The sequence below is a fragment of the Nanorana parkeri genome, unplaced genomic scaffold (assembly GCF_000935625.1).
Source record: "Nanorana parkeri isolate BGI_ZX_2015 unplaced genomic scaffold, ASM93562v1 scaffold339, whole genome shotgun sequence".
NCBI lineage: Eukaryota > Metazoa > Chordata > Amphibia > Anura > Dicroglossidae > Nanorana > Nanorana parkeri.
Genome location: NW_017306607.1, coordinates 699374 through 707418, shown reverse-complemented (window position 1 = coordinate 707418; position 8045 = coordinate 699374).

Here is an 8045-nt window from a genome sequence, read left to right as displayed (position 1 = left end):
GCGAGTTATTACACGCCCCCCAGCTTTCTGATTGGCCAGAAAGCCAGCTTCATGCTCCCTCGTCACATGGAGACGGCTTCCCTGCTAATCGGAGAGCCGAGTGGCAAGTCTTTACATGCCGCCTGGCTTCCATAATAGTTCTCCTAAGGGTAACAGGAGGACACAAATTAGCGTCCTCCCGTCACCCTAGGCTCAGTATACCGCGAGCTGCTGCTCACGGTATACTGAGACGCTGAAGCTTGTCACAGGTCGGCTAGAACTATGAGGTGAGTGAAAAGCATAGTTCTCCTTTAATGGGACTTCCGGTATCGGTATTCGGTGTCGGTGAGTACCAAAAAAAAATATTGTTACTCCTACTCGATAGCGAAAAACTGGTATGGGTGCATCCCTACAAATTATGTCCCCGGGAACATAAAATTTATATATAATTTTTTTTTTATACTCGCCTGATCCCTGGATCCACCGACGAGCACAGCCTCCCGTCTCCCACGCTGTCAGAAGCTGCATACAGCGTGCGCCGGTTACTATTTAAACCGGCGCGCACTGTATACAGCTTCTGACAGGCTGCGCTACTAGAATAGCGGGAGCGACGCAAAATGCGCAGCCAGCTTCCCCGCTGCGCTCATAGCGTATCTTCTCAGAAGCTGCATACAGCGTGCGCCGCTTTAAATAGTAACCGGCGTGCGCTGTATGCAGCGTCTGACAGCGTGGGAGACGGGAGGCTGCGCTCGTCGGGGGATCCAGGGATCAGGTAAGTTTGTTAAAATATATATATATATTATGTTCCTGGGAACATTTCAGGGGACATAATTTTTCCGGGGACACTCTCCTCAATCAGGGGGCTGTCCCTGTAATTCAGGAGCGAATAGTCACCCTAATTTAGAGGTCAGCCATTCATGAAGCCAGGGTGAGAACGGACTTGTCAGCATCTGAATAAAAGTCACATATCAGTTTTGGGTGGGTCGAGTTAAACTTCATTTGGGTCAGCGGACGTTGTCCAGGACTTTCTGACTCCACTAACTTCCCCATTCCGGAAGATGTCAGCGACAGCAGCTGGAAATATTCAGCATTGAGCGCGCCAGCTGCTTTCTGACACTCATACAAGGAGATCTACCAGCTGCTGCAGACACGGCGATGTACGTGGAGAGCTGTGCAGAGAGCGACTGTGCAACCCAAATCAGCTAACTACATTCCAAATGCATCGAAGCGAAAGCTGTGCAAAGTCTTACGGTGGTTTTCTTTAGAAAGCAGCCACAGAGGAGAAAAGCCTGCCCCCTGCCAGCATGCTGCAAAGAAGGACCCTTGCTCTCTGAGTGGAAGCAGTGTTCTCTCTGCAAAGGTGCGTCACACAAGGGCGTCCCAAGGCTGGGTGACACCCGGCAGGGCTGTAGCTACCATGGGGCGAGTGAGGCACTCGCCTCAGGCGCAGCTGAGAGGGAGCGCAGCCAGGGCCGGCCGGCCTGCCTGCACCCCCTCGCCACTGTTGCCATAGCGAGCACAGGGCGCCATTGCCAACAGGGGTGCCAGCCGGCCAACACAGCCGTGTCTCGGCAGGGAGAAGAGGAGAGGAACATGCTCCAGCTTCTCCTTAGATCCCTGCTGCTCTCCCCCACCTGTATGGGGCAGAGGACTCTGTGTGCTCAATCTCTTTTTCTATTTGAAAAGGGAAATGTCGGGGGTCTGTTTAGACCCCCAATATTTCCTGGAAGCCCCCCAACAGTGAAAAAATAAAAAATCAATTGAAGAAAAATCAAACACACTCACATTACTGGACATGTGCGAAGACTAAAAATTTGTTTCAGACAAAAGGAGCTTGCTACGGCTCTGACACCCGGAGCGGAGACCGGGTGCCACTCCCGCCGTGACGTCATCGCGCATGCGCGTGATGTTGCAGCAAGTATGCGCGATGGCGTCATCGCGCATGCATGGTCGTCTTATTGTCGCCTGCCGGCGGCCATCTTGGTGATGGACGCCGGCAGAGAGAGGAGGGGACGTTCACCTGGCGGGATGAGGTATGCCACCGGGTCCCCACCTCTCTCCTGACACTGTCGGGCTCTCGGTCGGTGTCCGAGTGCCGACTTTTCATAGGGGGTGACCCCTCCAATGGTGGCACCCAGGTGCGGGCCGCACCCCCCTTGTGACGCCACTGGCGTCGCATCCTCTGTTGTCACTCTATCACTTGCGCTCCTGGGAGAGGCTACCAGCGGCCATGCCGATGCCGATTGTCACCCCCGGGAAGACAGGTTAGAACAATGATATGCAGCCATTGCTAAAGTGCATGTAGACCGGAAATGGTTCAAATAGGCTGCAGGAGATCAGTAGCACAGAGATGCAGCAAGATCACTAGCACACACAAGGGTGGCCCCATTAGACCCTGCAAGGGAAAGGAGCCCATTCACAACATTTGCAGTGCATTCCAGAGCGGTAGCTGCTAGAAGGCACAGCAATCGCACACTAAACTTCCCCCTTTGTTCAGGGGCAGGAGGGGGGCGTGGTGGTGCATTGGAGTCCATAGCACCACAGCCATTCCCCCCGCAGTGCAATCGGACGCGTGGCAAAACATTGCCTGCGTTCCGGCCCACTGCGAACACAAAACAATTCTGCGTGTTCTATCATTTGCGTTCGCAGTGGACCTCATTCGGGCCAATCTTTTGGGGTAGACACTATAGATTTGTTTGGGGATTCTAAATCTGGGCAATAACTTGAATTGTTACACCGTCCCTGTTTAGTTTTAGTGTGCTGACCTCTAGTGGACAGTTCTAGAAATATTTTTCCGATGACAATTTTTGGAGAATGAGCAGCAAAACAAACTCTTCCGCTGAAGTTCCGTTGCAGTAATTGTAACATGCGCTAACACGTGTTACATGCGTCGGGGTGTTCTGATGCCACCTATTTAAAATGGTACCCCAGCACACCTAGGTACCTAGAAGTACCATTTAAAATAGGTGTCATCAGAACACCCCGACGCATGTAACATGGGCTAGCGCATGTGACAATTACTGCAACGGAACCTCAGTGGAAGAGCCCATTCATTTGCGAGCCTACTCAGATCTTGACGTCCTGGTGCATTGTGTTAACACGTGCAATATTGCGTGTTTTTTCATGTGTCAAGTTACATTAAGGCAGCTCATTCAAATAAATAGACTGGCAGTGCACCGAAAGGTCCATAAAAGGGACAAGCACCATTTCTGGCAGTGCATGATAGTACATTACCACAGTGATCTTCCTATCAGCATGCTCCTCTTCAGCACATGAACTGATCTCCTCCTATCAGCATGCTCCTCTTCAGCACATGAACTGATCTCCTCCTATCAGCATGCGCCTCTTCAGCACATGAACTGATCTCCTCCTATGAGCATGCTCCTCTTCAGCACATGAACTGATCTCCTCCTATGAGCATGCTCCTCTTCAGCACATGAACTGATCTCCTCCTATGAGCATGCTCCTCTTCAGCACATGAACTGATCTCCTCCTATCAGCATGCTCCTCTTCAGCACATGAACTGATCTCCTCCTATCAGCATGCTCCTCTTCAGCACATGAACTGATCTCCTCCTATCAGCATGCTCCTCTTCAGCACATGAACTGATCTCCTCCTATCAGCATGCTCCTCTTCAGCACATGAACTGATCTCCTCCTATGAGCATGCTCCTCTTTAGCACATTAACTGATCTCCTCCTATGAGCATGCTCCTATTCAGCGCCTGAACTGAACAAATCCCATGATGCATCTCTCTGCGGGAGTCATGTCTGTGAGTATCTTGCAATGCCTCATGGGATTTGTAGTTCCACCACAGCTGGAGGGCCGGAGTTTGGCTACCCCTGACCTAAAGGCAGTCAAGGTGGGAGACAGATGGACAGGTTGGGGTAAAGAGTTCCAGAGGATGGGAAAGACTCTACAGAAGTCCTGGAGGCGAGCATGGGAGGAGTTGACAAGGGAGCTGGAAAGCAGGAGGTCTTGGGATGCAGCATTGCTGAGAAAAGCATGCTGCATGCCTTTGAATGGCTCACTGTTCACCTATGCATGTGTTGCATGCATGCAAGGCAGCCCATTTATTTAGAATGAGCCGCAATGCATCAACAGGCGATGAACCACAAAGCATACGTATCTGTGCACTTTGATGCGCTTTGGTGCAGGGACGTATGTGTCGGGTCCCGGTTCGTAGACCATGTCGGGTCCCGGTCCGTAGGCCAGGACAGGTCCCGATCCAGGCTCCTGTGCGGGCACGCGCACGAAGGGGACGTCCGCCGGCGCTTCCAGGCCGCGCAGGCGCAGACGTTAGACGACCCGGCGGGGTCACGCGGCGTGACGTCACCATGCGGATACGTTCCGGTGACGTCATCGCGCCGGCGCATGCGCAATAGGCCATCCCTGGGCTATATAAGGCGCATCTGATCAGTCGTTCAGTGCTGAGTGATCTTCAGCCTGTGTGGATGTCAGTGTCTTGCTCCTGTCTTCTAAGAAAAACCTGTGATCTGGCTTACTCCTGACGATTCTCTTGCTTACTCCTTGTACTGCCTATGCCCGCCTGTTATCGACCCTGCTTGCCTTTTGACGACTCTTCTGGATTATCCTCGGTACTGCCTTTGCCCGCCTGTTGCCAACCCGGCTTGTTCCTGACGATCCCTTGGACTTCCCCAGTACCGCTCGTGCTGCCTGTGCTGGATCCAGTTTGCCTCCTGACCTCCCCGTTGGGCAACTTGACGGCCAACTGCCCTATCAGGTCTCCACTCCTCAGAAGCAACCCGGAGTCAACACCCGGCACCCGTGCACCCCCTGCCTGCGCACACTGTTTATCAACCCCAGTGGTCACAGACGGGGTTGCAAGGGAGGTCCTCCTCGTCAACTCGGACCCACACCATAGCCCTTACAGAATCACTCAGCCAATATCCGTGGGTCCGAAAGGAGGCCTCCCATGGAGGAGCTGTGGTAACCCGGCTTGTTCCTGACGATCCCTTGGACTTCCCCAGTACCGCTCGTGCTGCCTGTGCTGGATCCAGTTTGCCTCCTGACCTCCCCGTTGGGCAACTTGACGGCCAACTGCCCTATCAGGTCTCCACTCCTCAGAAGCAACCCGGAGTCAACACCCGGCACCCGTGCACCCCCTGCCTGCGCACACTGTTTATCAACCCCAGTGGTCACAGACGGGGTTGCAAGGGAGGTCCTCCTCGTCAACTCGGACCCACACCATAGCCCTTACAGTATGTTTCTACTGCATATGTGCTATGGGGTGCAGTAGAGAATGAATGGCAAAGCACATGTACATGCATGTCTTAACACATACACAGTGACGGACCTAAGGAACAAAGGGCCCTGGTGCAAGATTTTTCTTTCTCGGGAGGGTCTCATCAGGGCAGCAGGTGCAGGTGTGCAGGCAGCGGAAGCGCTGTGAGATGCGAGGGGCGCTGGACAAGCTGTGCGGACTGGTGGAGAGCTGTGTGATGTGCAGCCAGAGCTGTAAACAGTTTGTGGCTGTAGTTCCCAAGAAGGCTGCTGTGAGGTTCCCAGCAAGCGAGGGCCCTTATGGCAGCCCAATCGATTTACATTTTTAAGCATCCCAGCCTCGGGCCCTGGGCAGCTGTCATAGGTAGCCCAATGCTGTTGGTGTAAATGGGCCCTGAAAGTGATGGACATTGGTGCGCAGTGACACTCCTTCATTGCATTGCATGTGGACAGCAGCTTCAAGCTCTAGAACCATGCCGGGACCCATCGAGCCAGGGACAGCAGAGCAAAGAGCCTTGGGTGACTGTTGTCTTTCTTACTTATGGCTAATAGATATCACTTGTTGTAAAGCAAAGTCATATTACTATACGGTAGTCAGGGGCGTCCCGAGGCTGGGTGACACCCGGAGCGGTAACCGAGTGTCACCCCGCCGAGACGTCACTGCGCATGCGCGTGACGTCAACACGTGCATGTGCGATGACGTAATCGTGCACACGCATCAGTATTCTGATACCTGGGGGGTGACACCAAAATGACTCTGAGTCATTTTGGTGTCACCCCTCCAATGGTGTCACCCGGGTGCGGGCCCCACACCCCCTTGTGACGCCACTGCAGTAGTTTGTCCTCATGGATTTTTCTAGATCTTACCAGAATGATTTTCCTGTGAATGGAAAGCCGCACCTCAACCATCACAAGCTCAGGACATACTGGTTTCATTTTCACCTTTGCTTTAAATGACAGGATGTACAAAGGAATGCTGATGAAGCCTCAACTGACAGCTTGTAAGGCGTGTACTACTGATTGACAGCAGCAGAGGGCGGGTGCAATAGCTAGTTTGCTATTGGCTATTGCAAAGTGAAATAGCCAATAGGAATCTAGCTATGCATTCCTAGGGTGTTTTTTTTTGTTTTTTTATTCTGACGGCGTACACCAGTAGTTCTCAACCTGTGGGTCGCTGATGATTTCTGCTGTGCTAGGTGAGAGTCCTCCTCAGCCCTCTCCTAGCGCAGCAGTGTCAGTTCTCCCGCCAGATGTCTCTGCAGCAGCCACGTCATTCCTAAATTTTACCGTTGGGGGTCACCACAACTTGGCAAATGTTACCAAGGGGTCCCGGCCCTAGAAAGGTTGAGAACCACTGGGTTAAAGGGAAAGTACGCTGTGCTGCGGTCAGCACATAGTTTGAGTTATCATGTTTCCCTCAAAACAATGTATCTAAATACAAAGAAAAGTTTTTGTTTTTTTAGAGATACTTCAAAATATTTTGTTGATGGGACTTTCACATTTTTTTTACATGCTTGCTTTTCATTTATTTTATTAAATCACACCTTGCTGTAAAATGTGAGATACACTCAGATTGCGCGGACTCCCCCTTCCCCTTATGGGCCATAAGGTACACTGACCTTTTTGTAGAGCTTTTTCTGCCCTAAAAAAACGTTCCAAATATCTGCTCCCCCCAAAAAAATCCCTTTCGGTTCTATGGCCCTTAGCGTTTTGTCGCAATAAGCAAAACACCTGTCACTGGAAAAAGCACAGAAAGGCCAATACCAAATGAATGCGCTGCTGTAACGCAACGCACGTTTACACGCCACGCATATGTGAACGGTTTTCGGCGGCTGTGGTGGCGTTTCAACAAATGGGCGGGTGCGCATGTTCGCCTTTCCAGAGCCGTAGCAAGCTCCTTTAGCCCTTGAGGCAAATTGTGCCCCCCGACAGACGTGTGCGGTATGTGATGTCATACGCCCACCTCTAGGATGGCGGCGCGCATACGCAGAACGCGTTGGTGGCCAAATCCAAAATAGCATAAAAATTTGTTTTCGTTTGACGAAATGAATGAAAACATTTTTAGTTTCCGTTCATTTTGTCTGAAACAAATTTTTAGTCTTCGCACATGTCCAGTAATGTGTGTGTTTGATTTTTATTTTTTCACTGTTGGGGGGCTTCCGGGAAATATCGGGGGTCTAAACAGACCCCCGACATTTCCCTTTTAAAATAGAAAAAGAGATTGAGGACACAGAGTCCTCTGCCCCATGCAGGTGGGGGAGAGCAGCAGGGATCTAAGGAGAAGCTGGAGCATGTTCCTCTCCTCTTCTCCCTGCCGAGACACGGCTGTGTTGGCCGGCTGGCACCCCTGTTGGCAATGGCGCCCTGTGCTCGCTATGGCAACAGGGGCGCAGGCAGGCCGGCCCTGGCTGCGCCCCCTCTCAGCTGCGCCTGAGGCGAGTGCCTCACTCGCCCCATGGTAACTACAGCCCTGCGCCTTTCTTTCAGCAATGCTTTTATATACCAGTGACCCCCCTGTGCTGATTGCACCTTTGGCCTGTGGGCTTTGCTATACGTTGTCACACACACTCCCGTTTATGATGATTTATTAGGAAGGCTTTACTTCACTTCTGTGATATTCCATTCGGTTTTTTCCCAACTGTCACTTTTAAACCATCAGCGGCCTAGCGGCTTCCCCGGTTGCCCCGGGCAACAAGCAAGCACATGGCCGCGTCTCATTCTGGTGTTTTCCAGAGTTTCTGCTTCGTCACCCGCAAACCACGCCCCCGAATTCGAGGCGGGCAGAACGTTGCAATAGTGGGCGTGGCACCCTGGCGCCCGCCA